The sequence below is a fragment of the Megalopta genalis genome, chromosome 8 (assembly GCF_051020955.1).
Source record: "Megalopta genalis isolate 19385.01 chromosome 8, iyMegGena1_principal, whole genome shotgun sequence".
NCBI classification, from domain to species: Eukaryota; Metazoa; Arthropoda; class Insecta; order Hymenoptera; family Halictidae; genus Megalopta; species Megalopta genalis.
Genome location: NC_135020.1, coordinates 13,683,788 through 13,701,331, shown reverse-complemented (window position 1 = coordinate 13,701,331; position 17,544 = coordinate 13,683,788). Strand labels below are relative to the sequence as shown.

The following is a 17,544-nucleotide window of genomic DNA, read 5'->3' as shown; positions in this document are numbered from 1 at the left end:
TTCGTTAAAAACAACGGGGAACAAGTTCGACATATGGGAAGCCAATGTTTGAAAATCTTTCAAAAACGAGCCCTCACAAACTGATTCGCAATTTGCAGAATCTCTGTCATTCTAAGCGACCTATGTTTTGCTTTTTTATTGCAAAAATCGGTGTTTAGTCGTATATTGAATTAAATTATATTAAATGAAATTAATTGAAATGAAAAGAAATTGAATGGAATTAATTGAAATTAAAAGAAATTGAATGGAATTAATTGAAATAAAATGAAATGAAATTGAATTAATTGAAATTAAATGAAACGAAATTGAATTAATTGAAATTAAATGAAACGAAATTGAATTAATTGAAATTGAATGAAACGAAATTGAATTAATTGAAATTAAATGAAACGAAATGGAATGAATTGAAATTAAATGAAATGAAATGGAATTAATTGAAATGAATTGAAATGAATTGAAATGAAATGGAATTAATTGAAATTAAATGAAATAAAATGGAATTAATTAAAGTTAAATTAAGTTAAATGAAATGAAAAGGAATTATATTGAATTAAATTAAATACGATAAGACGCATGTTCGCCGGACTATTCGATCGAAGACGCATCGCGATCAACTAAAATCGCGTCGCGATCGCGATCCAGAATCCTCCCGAGCAACTTCGCGTCTCTCCAACAGCATCGTCGCGGCGATCGTCGCATCCGCGCGCGCCGATAGAAACCGGCAACGAGGACACCGACAAATTCATTTGTATTCCATCGATCCCCGTTGATTATCCCCTTTCGTGGATGTATTAAAATTCAAGCTCGGCCGAGGCGTCCGGATCGTCCCCCGGCTCGGCTCGAGACTTAATGAACACGCTCCGGGCCGATCCGCTTTTCGCGAGTACACATCTTTCCGCGAGGCTGCCGTCTCGACGCGACCGTTCCCCGTGATCTCGATGGATTTTCGCGCGATTTAAAATTCAAATTGGCCCGGCCGCATCGGAAAGACGGGCCCGTCGCCCGCCGTCCCGACACGCTCTCCCCCCCTCGGCGAGCTTTATGGCGCCGCGAGCCGTCCGGTTGTCGCGCGAATTCCTCGGCGATCGATTATCGGGGATCGCGCGGATCCGTAATCCCCGGCTGCCCTGAAATCACGGGGGTCCCGTGGTGCCGTGAGTTGTGGTTCGCGGTGGTCCAAGATCGGGACCGGAAGTGGTGGGGGAGAACGATCCGAGGATCCATCTCGCGCGCGGTGAAAGTGCGAGCGCCCGCGAGGATCCCGTCGCCCCGGCTCCGCGAGCCGCCGCGGATCTGCTGGAGGATCGCCGCGAGGAAATGTGAGTGAAACGACACAGCACTTCCGGCGGCGAATCGGGGCGAAACTTCGTATCGCCCGGAGAGTGGTGCCGATATAAAAATACGAAATCTCGGCCGCGGAAGTTTCAGCGTTCGGAGGATGTAACTTTTCAGGTGTAATAAAATTTGGCCTAGCTTGCGGGCACACGCCGACTGCGGAAACTGATTTGAAACTCGGCGGAACTGCTTGCGCATGTATCAGCTGAGACCCCGCCGCGCCGGTTAATTCTACTTTTTCGACTTTCTTCGGATCTTAATGTCGAACCGGTTGATGGATTGCTTTTTACAGTTAATGCGAGTTTCATAAATGTTCGGCTCTACGCCGTTGAATCGTGTTTCCCGTTTCGCTTTCTTAGTTATGCAACGATTTCATGATAGCAACGAGTAGGTTGTGTCTGTCGTAATTAGATTAATTGGACATATTTTATGCTATGTATATATTTTATAATACAAATTTCTTGGAAAAATGTCGGACTCTAATGACATGTTCGATTAATTTAATGCGTTCAGTGCCGCGTCTGTCGTAATTAGACTAATTGGACATATTTTATGCTATATATATTTTATGATACAAATTCCTTGGAAAAACATCGGACTCTAATGACATATTCGATTAATTTAATGCGTTCAGTGCCGCGTGAGTCGGCGACCACGTTGTGGGCGACACTAATTTTCAATTAGGTTTTTGAAATCTATTTTTACTCTAATATATCGAACAAATTGAATGTTATTGGGATTTGTAGAATACAAAATAGCTGAACCAATATTTCCTATGGTGAATTTTCTCTTTCTAGTGCCGTACTTTGACGAGTTCGACTCGTCATGAAAATTTCTAATAATAATTTATTGTATATAGATGTTATTCTGTTCTTTAAAATTGTATAAAATTAGTTCATCCATGGACCCATCAATTTTCTTTCCATTTTAAGTTCTTATTGTAATCGAAAAATTTCTAGTCGCAGCAACTGCGAAGAAAATGGGGTTAATTAAAATAAATATCGAGGGGTTAATTAAACGACTTTGTGATGTTGAGCGAATTTTTCGAGTTAATATTCGGTAGTCAATGTGTTAAGAATGCTTCTACATTCTTCTCAATTTATTAGAATTATTAGCAGAAGAATTACATTTATCCTCGACTTACATTTAACACAGTTTATTAAAAACAATTTTGTTTCGCGTGAAATTTCGCAGTTTGGTGATAACATACCTCGTAATATTTATTTGACTTTAAATAGCAATGTATGCTATTGTTTTTCTTGTACAATTTAGTTTACTTTTTGTTTTGTACCACCGTGCCACATGGGTTCACGAATGACGCATGCAGCTATTGTAATATTTCGAGGTGGGTCTAAAAATATCCTACAATGCATTATCATGCATCAAACAGATGGGACATTTCTAATCCCACCGTGCACTAAAGAGTTCAAGAACGTACAAAACTATGGGCAATTATGGTGCTTTCAAAATGAAAAATTGCTCTTCTCCATGAAGTTTGTATCAGTAGAATTCCATTCCATTCCGCCAAGTTCTATTTAAAGTAGTAATTAAGTTCTATTTAAAGTAATTATTTCGTGACGTAACCTTATTTTATACTTCATTCGAATGGTAACTTACATATTACTTGCATATTCGTGAACAAATATGCTCGAATTAGTGGCAAGCAATTCGAGTGAATCTTCCGGGTGTGAACAGTGAAAATTTGTATTCAGCGAGTTGCTAGAATTTTACTCGTTTGATAGAGTAAATTATTTCACTGCCACTTCAGTTTCTTCCGTATCGAACGTTTTCTGCAGAACTTCTGGTTCCGATTGATATTTCTGCGTTTCGAAGCTGCCGAAATAACTTTGCGCTCGAACTTTGTCTCGAGAGCGGAAACAGTCAAGTGTTAAATTACGAAGCTACCTTCCAACGGTTGTCGAGATTCGGCTGATCCTTCTTAAGTACCTACTCTAATGCTCCCGGACAGGGGTGGATAAAAAAGCCATTGTGTCCCGCGTAAACAATTGATAGACTTCCGGAGGTGTTTGGGATCGTAGGAAAGTTAACGACGGCCGATTGCGGGAAAGTTTCGACCACCTTTAGTAACAATTTCTGTGGAAACGTGACAAGGGTACAATAGCTGCTGACTCGACGTATACGTCATTGCTTGCGGAATCATCTTAATCCTTCAGATTTGGAAGATAAAAAGGACAAATGAAATGCTTATTTGTACGATGTAGTGAAAACGAACGAAGTTTTCTGATACATATTAATATAATATGTAATATAATATTATATAAAATATATAAAACATATAATAATAATAATATAATATATATAAAATATATACATATAATAATAATAATAATATATATTATGGAACTAAATTATCATCAAAGTGCAGTCACTTGAAAAAGTCGTACACGTTAAATATCAGGAAATGCATAAACAGATTCAAGTTGTTTTTGCGATTATCGGATATGCATTTTCAGAAATGGAGATAAATTCGAGCAGAAAAACATTGTATTTAATTTTTATCACAAATTTCCATTTCTTAAAATGGAAGGAGTCAGTGCATGTAAAACAATGTACATATTGTTAATGGTTTGTTAATGGTACTATACTTGAACACCTTAATCATTATCCTCGTCTGAAAATCTAATTTTTTGAAGCAACATTTATCGATGAACTGAGATTTTTTTTGCCCAAAAATTGTTTCATTTTTATATCCAATATAATATATTTGGTTATTTAGTAACATTTTTCTTTTATTTCTTCCTTTTAATCGAATGTTTTTTGCCGTTATCGAGACTTGTATCACTATGCATCGCATCAACTTGTATCGTTATCGCTTAATGTATCCATTACAATTACGGTATGCGCATCAAATGATCAAAAAATACTTCAATGATACGATTGTAGTTGCGCGTTTCATTTGTTCCGATGGCAACGCGAGACAAACGCAATATGATACGACTGGCGCGAAACTGTTCGGCAAACATTGAAAATTGGCGACTACAGAAATTTCTGTCAGAAATGTTCGGAGGTCGGAATTGAAACCGGCAGATCTGAGAATTCTAAGTCACGATTCTATAGAAGTTTTTATAGAAACTCGGGGCAGTCGGCAAGAAAAAGCTGCGGTGTACATTAATATGAATACATAGTAATGGTAGAATAAAAAACGATGACTTAACTTTCCTACTTTTAATATCTTTGCCACGATTCGAAGGCAATTCGGAGGCCACTTGATACGATTCGAAGGCAATTCGGAGGATACATGACACGATTCGTAGGCAATTCGGAGGGAATTCGGAAGCCGCGTGACACGATTCGAAGGCAATTCGGAGGCCGTGTGACACGATTCGAAGGTAATTCGGAGGCCACGTGACACGATTCGAAGGTAATTCGGAGGTCACGTGATGCGATTCAAAAGCAATTCGAAGGGAATTCGGAGGCCGCGTGACACGATTCGAAGGCAATTCGAAGGGTACGTGACACGATTCGAAGGCAATTTGGAGGCCACGTGATACGATTCCCAGGCAATTCGAAGGCCACGAGACACGATTCGACAGTCACGTACCTAGTACCTACCACGTACCTTGTAGCTCCGCGGTTTTTCTTACCTAACAGACCATTTTGTGTTGTCTTCCGGGAATTCGCGTCGCGCGCCGCGTCACACGCTCGACCGACTCCGTCGATCCTTAACACTTCCACGACCGCGCCAGAAACCTCGAAAATTTTATAAAATTAAAATATTTCATTCAATTAAACAAAAATTACGAAGCAAACTTATATAGCATCAATTACTTCTTCAGCATTCGTACCTCTTGCAAATCTTAATAAAATGAAGCAATCATTTTAAATTTTTAGAAATTAGATGTGGAAGATTTCCCCATTCGGTCATCAGTCGACTGAATTTAAAACGTGGAGATCTCCCCATTCGGTTGGCTAAGTGTTAACATCGACGTAGCAATAGATTACATGGGCGTAGGACTAGCACGGGGAAATTCGCAGCAACCTGAAATTTGGCATTTCCGGGAGAAATTATTATAAATCGTGAACGCGTATTCTAGAATTGCGTAAACCTACACATAGAAGATCGAAGAACACGTTTACGACGGATTCCACAAAACAACTTAATTCCAGTTAAGGTGTTTTTGCACCGAATGCCTCCGGTATGAAATGATCGAGGAAATATAATTCTCTTATTACCTTGTTTCCGTATCGAAAATAAATCGCGGTTGCACCGACACCGACAACGAGAGGTTCCCTCCACTTTTTCACTCTGTTTGTTCGTTCATCCGAGGGTCTGATTAGTTCAAATCGCATCTGAAGCTCGACGCGCGGCGCGGTGCAGCGTCGCCGGAATATCTTTCCATTCAGCGGCCAGCAATGGCGCGAGTTCTCTATCCTAACGAGGTACAGCACCGCGAAAACGAATCAGTTGCCCCTTTATAACACAATCTGGGTCGAAAGCACAAGCAATTTGTATCGTCCCATCGTTCATCCGGTTTTTGTGCTCTTGTTATCGATGGAAAAACCATGGTCCCGCTTCTCGGGCACCTTCGCGGCAATTTTCCAGGGATCCGCACTTGAACGCTCGTGTTTCTTCATTAATATATTCCTTTTAATAACAGAGTTGTTCCTTCATGAACCAGGGTTTAGATGGAATCAATACCGCCTGCGTAACTAACCGGCTAACTACGTGTTCTCTATGAAACTGCACTCGTGATGCAGACCGATGCAGACGCTACGGGATAATTAAAAATTAGGTATTTTGAAACACGAGATTATAATTTTACGGTATTTAATGCAAGATTTATGGAATCCGTAAAAATGACGGGTCGCTAATTTTTTAATTTACGATTATTTATATATGATTTTATTATATATATCATATATTATATATAATAAATATATTTAATAAAATATTATATATATTTTAATTTATGATTATTCAATTTATATAATATATTACTTACGGCAAATATTACAATAATTTTTTATATGGCAGGATAAATATTAGGATAAATATCTTATTGTTACTTTTATAAACTAATATAAAACAGCTGTTTTTTATGCCCCATAAATATATTAAAAATATATTAAAAGCCGTGAATTTGATACGATTTGTTAGAATTATCTTTATGCGAGATACAAAATTGTGGTTATCGCGCGTGCAACGGTGGTAACGAATTTGTTTATTGGTATTGCGGAATAATATCTTAAATAATTGGTATTGTATTTACCGGTACCGGTATTATTAAATTGGTATTGTTCATTGCTATGGTGGAATGTATTTGTAATTCTCCTTATCTTACGAAATTCAATTTTGTATCATTAGCAGGATGATCCTAACAATTCATTAACAATTTTAATTATTTGTTCCTTCACATCCGTTGTTTGACGTATTTTTCGCTAACTCTTATATTATTACATTTTTATGAAAAGCTATAACTATGAAAAAACGGCTTGCTTGCGGTAATATCATGCAGGCGATTAAATGGCCGCTCAAAAGGCGTTTTAATGGCAGCTCGACACGTTCAGCGCCGACAATCAACCGCTAAAATTCCCACGATGTCAAAGCAATTTAATTAATTCAACAGAAAGTTAAATTTATCATATTGGGTGACATTAGAACTCTTTCGTATCCGAAACATCCTGGTCAAATTCGGTTCGTTCGAATAGATCGCGATGAAAATGAATTTTCAAAATTGCTAATAAATTAGTGTCACTCATGCGTGACCGACGCGGCGCTCAACGTGTTGAAGTGTTCATTCGCTGGCTAGATCAGTGTAGAAATATTAAAAAGCACGAATCACGCGGGAAAATCACTGCAAACACGTGGTGCAGAAAATATTCAACAAGTGGCGCAGAAAAGTCGCGCTATTACAACAATGACAACATAGCAACTTGTTGACGGTTTAAACAATTATATGAGGGAGTATGACTAATATGTTAGTAAAAATATCATATAACATGCGTTTTTAATTCGTAATGATATCCTCTACGTTACGACGAAAAATAAGAAAATGAGTGTTCGTATTTGTAAAACCCAGGATGACCTTGATTTCCAGGATGACCCTGCAACTTTTGCTCTAAGCTTCTATATTATATGGCTTTAACATTAACACTTTAATGACCGCACGTCGCCAAGGGCCGGCAATATTTTTGAAGAATAAATTTAACACTAGATTTACGGATCCCGTCACTAATTTTTTAATTTACGATTATTCATTCAAATTATTCATTCGTCATTTATTCAATTTATATGTTACTTCCGGCAAACGTTGCAATAACACTGGTTAAAAATCGGAATAAATGTCTTATTCTTACTTTTATAAACTAATATAAAACAGCTGTTTTTTGTGCTCCGTGAATCTAGTGTTAAAGCGTTAATTGTTCGACAGTGTCAGATATTTCTATTATCCAAACACATTTAACATGCGCAACCAGCTCGACCTAAGCCAACCCATTTACGAGAATTTACTGTATAAATCAATAAAGGTTAAGTCTGGCACTATAATTAACTGTTCTAGTATACGGAGATCCACTCTGCTCGGCTCTGATAATCGCTCCGCCGTATGCGTAACTCCGTTGAATTATATTAAATCAGAGTCAATATGATCACTCGAGAAGGCGACATTTCCCATTAGCATTGCGCGAGCCCCTCCGTTGAAACAAGATCCGAAGCGAGATATCACGGACAAAGTAGGATTCTTTTTATCTGTCGCGTCCGATCTAACAACAAATTGGCAATTCGAAGAGACAGCGCCGCCACCCTTGATTAGCGGAGCCCTGAGGGATCCCACATATTTTCCCTCCGCTATTCGAAATCGGGGAACTCGCCTTCCGTGCTATAAATTATTAGATTGGTGCGTACGAAATGTCGGATTTTTAAGTGAATATATAAAACTGCGTATCTTTCTTCAAAAGCTGCTTATTTAATCAAAATATGCTCCATTCGCTTCGATGCACTTTTTCCAACGAGATTTCAATTTTAACTCTGATATGGAATTTTTCAGACTGTCTTCATTTTCATACCGTTGAGCCCGTAAAAACTGTTCTAAATGTTAAAAAAAAATGAAAGTCGGTTGGCGAAAGATCCGGCGAATAAGCTGGGTGCTGCAAGATTTCATATTTTAATTCATTTAATTTCGCAATTGTTTCGTACGACGTGTGCGGCCGAGCGTCGTCGCGGAGAAGTATCGGGCCACGCCGATTAACAAGCGATGGGCGTATAATTTTCAATTTTTCACGCATCTCATCGATGTACCGGCAGTACTTTCCGGCTGTAATTGTCTCCCCAGTTCGAAGGAACGAGTAGCGAATTACTCCGGTCGCATTCGTTTCCACCGATGCTTTCGGAGCGTCATTTTTCACAGACGTTTCGGGTCTTCCGCGCGGTTCATTTTCTAGGGAAAAATCAGCGGACCGAAAATTTTCAAAGCAACGCTGCACTTTTCGATCGTTAACAGTATTCTCCCCGAACGCCTGGTTTATATCGCGTGCAGCTTTCGCAGCATTGTTACCAAGTTTATACTCGTACAAAAATATTACACGAATATCGGTTGAATTCGTATCCTTACGAGATTCAAAGCAAATAACAAAATGGAACACTTTTGAGAAAATCTTCTTCGTTGAAATGTGACTCTGGCAATGGACGGTACGACTATAAACGAGGTTATGCCAAAAGCAGAAGCATAACGAAAACAGGGAGACAAACGTTCGCGTGCAAAGAAAATCCGACATTTCATATGCACCAACCTAATATTATCCCCATCCCCCGAGTGTCGGCAACGCGGCAATCGGATCGTGAGAAATTAGCGGACATCGAAGGGAGAGAAACCGGATCGCGGGTCAAAGAGTCGGCGGATTCGCGCATAAAAGAGACGCCCCAAGAAAAAGCTGCGCGCTCCGCGAACGTCGATTCGACGTCCATGGGATTTTAACCCTTTGCTGTCGAAGCTATTTTAAGTCGAAATCGAAAGTATTTCCATTTTGACCTGCAGTATTTCCATTTTATATGATCCAATGCAGTTTACGCATCTGAAATTGTGCCTTTTGGCAAGTACAACACTCGCAGTTTTAACAGTTTTTTGTACACATAACAAATCTGGAACTGACACAATTGTTTCGAGAAATGGTATAACAATTTTTAGTGGCGCCTCCGGACTCGCCACTCGAGTGCAAAGGGTTAAGTGCCTTCGCCCACCTGTGCCCGATTTGATTAACCGTGCCCGTGTCGCGCGCTACGAAATTATATTTCCTTTGCCCGGGTCGAGACACCAATAAATAGCGCGGCCCGCGAGATCGAGCTTTAACCGGATCATGTTCAATGCTTCTTTCTTTCTCCCGTTTCCACGGCCTCTCTATGTCTTTCTTGCTTGGCCCTGATAAATCGTTCGCTTTTTACCGGGCCGTCTTCCGCGAAACGCAAAGAACTTTTCTGCTTCTGGCGGCTAACGTGGCTGCTAGAACTAGGAGAGGTCAAAACGATCCATTTGAAACTTTTTATTTCAGTTGCCGAAGCCGTAAAGGCGTTTTCGTAATAAATTATTCAATATTATTAGATCGCGGTGGCACGGGGAACCTGAATATTAGCATATTTGGTTTACGGGAACCGTCGAAACAACGAGCTTCGCGTTTCCAAATTTCCGATCGCCGAGATCGCGAAGACGCGTTTATGAGAAACTTGCTCGGCGTTAATTGGGACAAGTGTGACAAGAAATAATGATGAATAAATTTTATTATTGTTACTTTTATGAAGTAATATGAAACAGTAGCTTTCAGTGCTCCGTGAACATAGCGTTAACATTTCATTTATTCGAAGCTTGTTAACCCCTTTGTCGTACTTTGACGAGTCGGACTCGCGATGAAAATTTCTAATAAGATAGATAATGGATGTTATTCTGTCCTTTAAAATTGGAACAAAATACTAATCTCTTGAAATTATGTTTTAAGAAATTATTGCAATCGACAAATTTCTAATCGCAGTAACTGCGAAGAAAATGTTATGTCAAGGGGCTAATTGGCTTTTCAACGAGTCGATTGCGTCTAAGAGAAACTCCATAATATTATTTTAAACAATAATTTCAAAAGAACTTGTTACATTGTAATAATCCAAATAGTTCGATGAATCGTGGATGAGATTATTGTAGTTTTTCAACGATTTTTGAACAAATTCTTAACCGTTGATCTCCGATTTTAAAAGAGCTATCAGAATATCTTCGCTGGATAAAGTGCTAATGAATATAGCTTTTTGAAATGTTTATAAACACTCGGTATATTACGCCAATGTTACGATAAAAAAGCGTTAAATCTGATCGCCCTAAAATAATGGAACCAGCGAGTTGTTGACAATCGGTAACTATAAAAACGAGCCGCAAGTCTGGAATAATCTTATCTTCTCTTCCGAAATTGTCCATTTTTTTTTTTTTTATTAGAAGCTGAAGGAAAATTAGGTTGAAATTACTGTGCTTATAAAACTATATCAGTCGAACGAAAGGGTAAAAAAGAAAATGCGTGAAAGCTGCGGGAGGATCCTTTGTTTAATCGATCCTTTGTTTAATCGATCCTTTATAATCGAGGAACGTACGAGTGTCAATCGATGCATCAAAAAAATACAGCAGCCGGAAAAGAAACGATTTAGACGTCAATCGACCGATATACCGTCGGAAGCTAGACGAAGCTTCCAATATTTCATTGATTCCATCGTTTCCATATGCAGCTCCCGTCGCAGTCGCGTCGATTTGATTCACCGGCCGTCGGCGGACTAATTAATTCGAAACTGTCTGACCAGAGGCGATAGCTCTGCAAAAAGCGGGGAACCATCGACGAGTTAAATACTATTCGCCGCGCTGTTTATCGAACACTTTTCTCGGCCGCGAAATTTTATTAATGAATCATTTGCGAACGAGTGATTAATAGAATCTCGCAGCCGAGAGAAAAGCATCGATTTGGATAAACAGTACTGATTTTATTCGCGCGCGATTGGACGTCGCAATAGTGATCGGTTTCCATACAAAAAGCGGAAAAGATTATACAATTAAATTATACATCCATATTTTCAAAAATTATATCAATAATATTAATTATATTATATTAATTAATTAAATTATACATACGATTAAATTATACATCTAAACCTTACTTTTACATTTTGTATTGCTAATACAGGGTGTTCCAAAATTATGGTATTTAAGGGAAATGGTTCCTGACGCACTGGTTTCCTGCTTTTGTGCTTAAAAAGTAACACAATTTAACGTATTATTTAATTAAACGTATTATTCTCATTCAAATTGTCAAGTAAATTGAACGATATACAAGGTTATGTATATCCCAAAAATATCCCGTAATCCGGAAATGGGGGGTTCCTAAGGTCATTTGAAGTAACTTTTTCCTCAGCGAAAATGCAATCTGCGGCTTCCTTTAAGAGTTATTAGCGAAAGATATTGACCAATGAGAGGCGAGCTAAGCTGGCACGAGGCGGCCGAGCCAACGAGCGAACGCAGCACAGTTTCGCTGATTGGCTCGACCGCCTAGTAGCGCTAGGCGAGCTCGCCTCTCATTGGCTACTGTTTTTCGTCAATAACTCGTAAACGAAGCCGCGGATTGCATTTTCGCTAAGGAAAAAGTTACTTGAAATGATCTCAGGAACCCCTCATTTCTCGGAATTGTCGTAATTTTAGGACACCCTGCATATTTGAGTTTTTGTTGGGATAGAATAATGAAGATAAAATACAGTGTTTTAATAGTTTATAAACAAGTCTTTTAAAAATACAATTTTTGTTTTTTTTCAATTCAATTAAATTGAACATCCTCTCGACACGAACGAGCCGGTTATTAGCAAAAGCTTGCATATAATCCAAAAAAATAATATATAATTACTCTCATTAGTTTAAATAGTTTAAAACAGTTGAAGCTGACAACATTTGAAATATCGATGTTTTACTGAACCTACTGTAAACATCTCGCGAAACTCGGTAGCCCATAGATATCACGGTAAGCTTAGTAAAACACGCGCCATTTTGGCATTATTATTAGATGATTTTTCTCCAATAACAGCTAACAGCTGACAGTTGTTTATTTTGTTACTAATACAAGCCATTTCTCTTCAAAATGCGATCAAAGCAAACAATGTTATGACGGTCACGGCACTCTATTAAACAATATTTTCCCCTGGCGAATTACCGTCAGGTAGGGGGAGGGGGGAATGTTAGTTATTGCACTGTAATTTTGTCAAGCTCCGGGCGCGGCGTTACGCGATTAACATTCACCGTTTGACCGTGGCGAAAGCTCCGGAAAATCCTCGCAGATAGGGTTTCCTTTCGAGCGACGCCGGGATAACGGCCGCGTAAAGCTCGTAAAATTCTGCATAAAATCTGCCCGTAAAATCGCAGATTTCGGCGTGCGACTTTAACTTTATTTAGAGAGAGCCAGGCGAGAAGGTGGGATTATGGCGGAAACCGTTGCGCGATTAATTTCCGACGATTTTTCGTTAACAAATGATCGCGCGACGCTGGACGGCCGGCGACGCGACGCGGCGCGTCGCGACGCGTCGGTAGACCGTCATAAAATATTCGGGAATTAGCAACACGCTCAATAAATCAGCGGAACATGTCGCGAGCAAATGGAACGGAAACCTTAACAACACGTATTAACACGGACTTTTTAGCATGCGAGCAATTGTTCGTTAAAGCGTTCACCGTCTGATAACGCGCACGATGTCGGACCGCTTTAACGCGAGCTTATCGATCAGCTCGGAATATTTTGTCGTTTGGTAATGAACTGTAAAAGTGAAATATATATTCGGAATATAAAGTACGCGGCGGAACAAAACGAGCTACTTTATTTTAGACGGCACAGGGAATAAACGATTTCAATAAATGATCGCGAAAATTAAAGATGCGCGTTTCACGCGTATTCAAAATACGCGTGTAATTAATGTATCCCACACGCGTACACAGAGTGTCCCAGATTTATGGTATTTCCGGGAAATGAGTCCAACGGGAAATCACCATTGTTTCCTGATTAATTTTTCAAAAAGCGCGCTTTTTTTATCTTGGAAGAAGGTCGTCCTGTGATAGCAATTGCGCGGCTGCATTCTACATGAAATTATGTCCACGAGTTTCACGAATAATATACAGGCTGTCCCGAAAATATCTCGCGATCCGGAAATGGGAGGTTCCCGAGGTGATTTGAAGAAACTTTTTCCTTCGCGAAAATGCGATCCGCGGCTTCGTTTGCGAGTTATTAACGAAAAACAGTGACCAATGAGAGGCGAGATTAGCTGACGCGAGGCGGCCGGGCCAATCAGCAGAACTGCGCGTCGACCGCCTCGCGCCAACCGAGCTCGCCTCTCATTGGTCAGCGTTTTTCGTTAATAACTCGTAAACGGAGCCGCGGATTGAACTTTCGCTAAGGAAAAAGTTACTTCAAATGACTTCAGGAACCCCCATTCCCCGCTTGTACAATAATTTTGGGATATCCTGTATATCGACATTGTTTAATATAATTTGAAATGATTTAATAATGTTACATCAAGCAAAAAATTGACTGGCTACACTTCTGCTTTAAGTTGCTCGATTCGTTCACGTTTCAAAATTCCTTTAATACTTTTAAATTGCAATTAGTCGATTTCGCCATAAATGCTCGTTGGCTGCGCCGCGCTAGCCGAGCTCGCTTCTCATTGGTCCGCGTTTTACGTGAATAACTCGTTAACGCTGCCTCGGAGAACATTTTTGTAAAGGAAAAAGTTGCTTCAAATGGTCTCAGGAACCCCACATTTCCCGGAAATACCATAATTTTGGGATACCATGTATATTGACTACTCGCGTACACCTGTATCGTCAATGTGGATACGAAATCGTGATCCCCAGTTCAAGCGCTAAGCAACAGAATTTAATTACCATTTTTGCCGCTCTTATATTTCGACGTTTAATTGAGATGAAACGGCCCTTTGGTTCGAAACGCTCGTTCGCGTGACACACCATTTTCAAATTGACTCTATTGTTTGGCGCAAATGGGTTTGCTTCTGTCGTTTTGTGTTGTTCGTTCGGCGATGTCAACGAGACGGTGGAAAATTGAAAAAAGGAAATTCGAATGGTTTCATCGGAATGCGTTCGCGATGGCACGTAAAACCATGGGAACTGTTCGCAACGTTGACCAATTATTTGGCCAGGGGAACGACAGTGAACGGACAGCTCAACTTCGGCCGAAAAATTAAAACAAGGATACCAACTGAACGGAGTACACCATTTCGTGACAATCGCCGCGCCGTTCGCGTATCTCGCGAACGACGACTTTGCGGAAATTCAATGAGCTGGAGTATGAGATTCCACCAGCTTATTCCCCAGATCGCCCCCTAATCGGGATACTAACTTTTGAAGTATCTCCGTCGAGCTCTCGCGAAAAAATATTTTCGACAATCTGGCGGCAGCTAGAAACATGTTTCATAATTTCGTTCGCTACGTGGCTTTAGAATTTGATACAATCGGATCGAATGCACTTGTTTCTTGCGATTGTGAAATGCGATCTGGGCGGACATACGTTCCTTGATTTCTTGTTATTAGATAATACAAATATATTATTATTAAATATTATTATTATTATTAAATATATATTAATTTATAAAAATATATATTAATAGAATTTGTATATATATTTATATAATATATATTAATGAAGTATATATTAATATATTAGTTTATAATAATTTAAATACTACAAATAAATATTTATAATTGAAATATGTTAATTAGATTGTTTTAATATTGTAGTTAGTTCATTTGCAATTACTATTACTCGCTTCGATTATAATACCGAGTTTATTTATACACTTTCCTTCTTTCATAGCATTTGCAAATTGTTTATTATCTATAAATAACGAAATTTAACATAAAGCATTTATCCTAACATGAGTCCCAACTTTGCTAGTTCGTTTGATAGATAATAAACAATTTTCAAATATAATGAAAAAAGAGAAGCGTGTAAATAAACACGTTAATGTTATAAAAGCGAATGTAATTGCAAATGAACTAACTACAATATTAAAACAAATTAATTAACATATTTCAATTATAAATATTTATTTGTAGTGTTCAATTTCTTATAAATTAATTCTCGTTTTATTATCTATTTTATAAATATATTATAAATATATTATAAAATATAATAAAAGAAGATAATAAAACGAGAATTATATATATATATTGATAAAATAGCAGAATCATTTACATATTGAGATACGTCTTCAAATATTAATAAATATTTCACTTCGCTACCCAATGAAACAAACCACTACAAAAGTCTATAACAATAGCGATTTCATTTTTTCGACTGTCAGCAAAATTCCATTTCCCACTAATAAGCTGCATTTGATAATCTCGGAAAGCAAACATTTTCCATTTTCCACAAGATTATCTACATCGATTTCCGGCTAGTTTCTCGGGCCGAATAATCCACGGTGTATTGTCCAGCGGGCGCGTAAATTCGCAACCGGCGTGTTTCGCGAGACCTTTGTCTCGATGAATCGGCGAATCCTATTTCCGAGTTCCGCGCACTGACGACAGGCCTTACAAACGCGTCCGAACCCGCGATCGTTCGTAACACCGGTTTCGATTCGTTGAACAGCAGAGAATTTCGCCGAACTTTCGAAACAACGAGGGGCCTGCGCGCGCCAACGTTTCCTTCCCTTCTGCCCACCCTCCGGCTCGCGGGGTTATCAGGATCGTGGTTCGCGAATCGAAGACCGGGCAACGCAAGAAAATGGGAGAACCGCGATTCTCGTTCCCCTCCTAAATTCGAACTTTCATCAACATTTCTACAGTTCCGCCGGAGTTTTACGCGGCCGGAGGAGGTAATAGAATATTTCGAGGTATTCGCCCGGAGGTGTTCGGGTTTTTGATGCTCGGTATGCTCGCGTTTTTTGCGAACGGTTCTCGTCGCGGCGAAACGAAATGGTCGAACGAGGTATATCGCGCAGCCGCGCGGTCATCCGCGAAAACTGTGGTATTGTTCCACGGAAGGATACGTCTTCCAGCCACACGTAACTTTCTGCTCGTTTGTTTTTTCGCGTCGAAATTTCATGTCGCCCACCCGTTCACGTTCCCGTTCCCGTTCCCGCACGGCTCGCGGAACGTTCGCCTCGTAAAGTTTGCAGCACTCGGGGTATCGGACATCGGGTCGCCGCCAGAGAACCCGTCGGAATGACTGATCTCCGGTTCTGCGACTAATAAAATCGTTAGTTCGAAACGGGTACGGAGTCCCGAACTTTGTAATCGTCGCACGAACATTGTTCTCTTTCGCGACTTTACGATCGAAGTTTATGCTTTTTTTATCCACTGTCCACATCTGTTCTACGATCTATCCGCGTCATCTAAGGGGATGCTTTCGTGAACGATTATCCGAGACAATTGCAGAGACAAAAAGTCTTATTATCCGATTAGGTGATTTAACATTAAACTTATCGTGGCAGTCAAACTGACCGGCTTCGCACTTTTTATTTCAAAATCGTTAGAATTTTGGGATTTCCACTTTCGTAGGAAGTAATTATAAAAATTATTATAAATTATAAAAGTATTATGATTATTATATTATAATATTATGATATTATTATATTGTTATATTATTATAGTATTATATTATTATATTGTTATATTGTTATATTATTATATTATTATATTGTTATATTATTATGTTATTATATTATTATATTATTATATTATTATATTATTATATTATTATATTATTATATTATTATATTATTATATTATTATATTATTATATTATTATATTATTATTATATAATATTATTATATATTATGAATATAATATTATAATTATAAAAATATTATGTCGACAAATTAAGTCGACTAATTCAGTCTGTACAAGAATTACCAAACTGAATTCGCTTAATTTGTCGTCACTTCTATTACAATATTTTTACAATTTATAATATATTTTATAATTATTTTCTACGAAAGTGGAAATACCATAATCACTTTTAGTGCTCAGTAGGTTTGCTGTTAATTATTGAATGAATCGTTTTGCATATGGGTTGCCTTAGATTGAGCTGCTTGCATGTGAAACGTATATTGGATACGTGAGAATTCTGATACTAGAAGTTCGGATGATCGAGATTTTACTGTAATTAAGTCGTTCCATAATGTCTGCCATATTTATTATTACTATTAGATTGCGGATTTTATGCGCTTTCGACAAAAG

At 38.7% G+C, this 17,544-nt stretch overlaps 1 protein-coding gene across 1 annotated transcript in view; it reads left to right on the top strand.

Moving 5' to 3' along the window:
* Positions 1 to 287: 287 nt before the first annotated feature.
* The window catches only part of 5-HT2A (5-hydroxytryptamine receptor 2A), a 136,571-nt gene continuing 119,314 nt past the window's right edge, over positions 288 to 17,544 (top strand). Inside the window, exon 1 of the mRNA XM_033465310.2 lies at positions 288 to 1,319. The gene's annotated coding sequence lies outside the window, so the exon portion shown is untranslated. The remainder of the gene's footprint in view (positions 1,320 to 17,544) is intronic.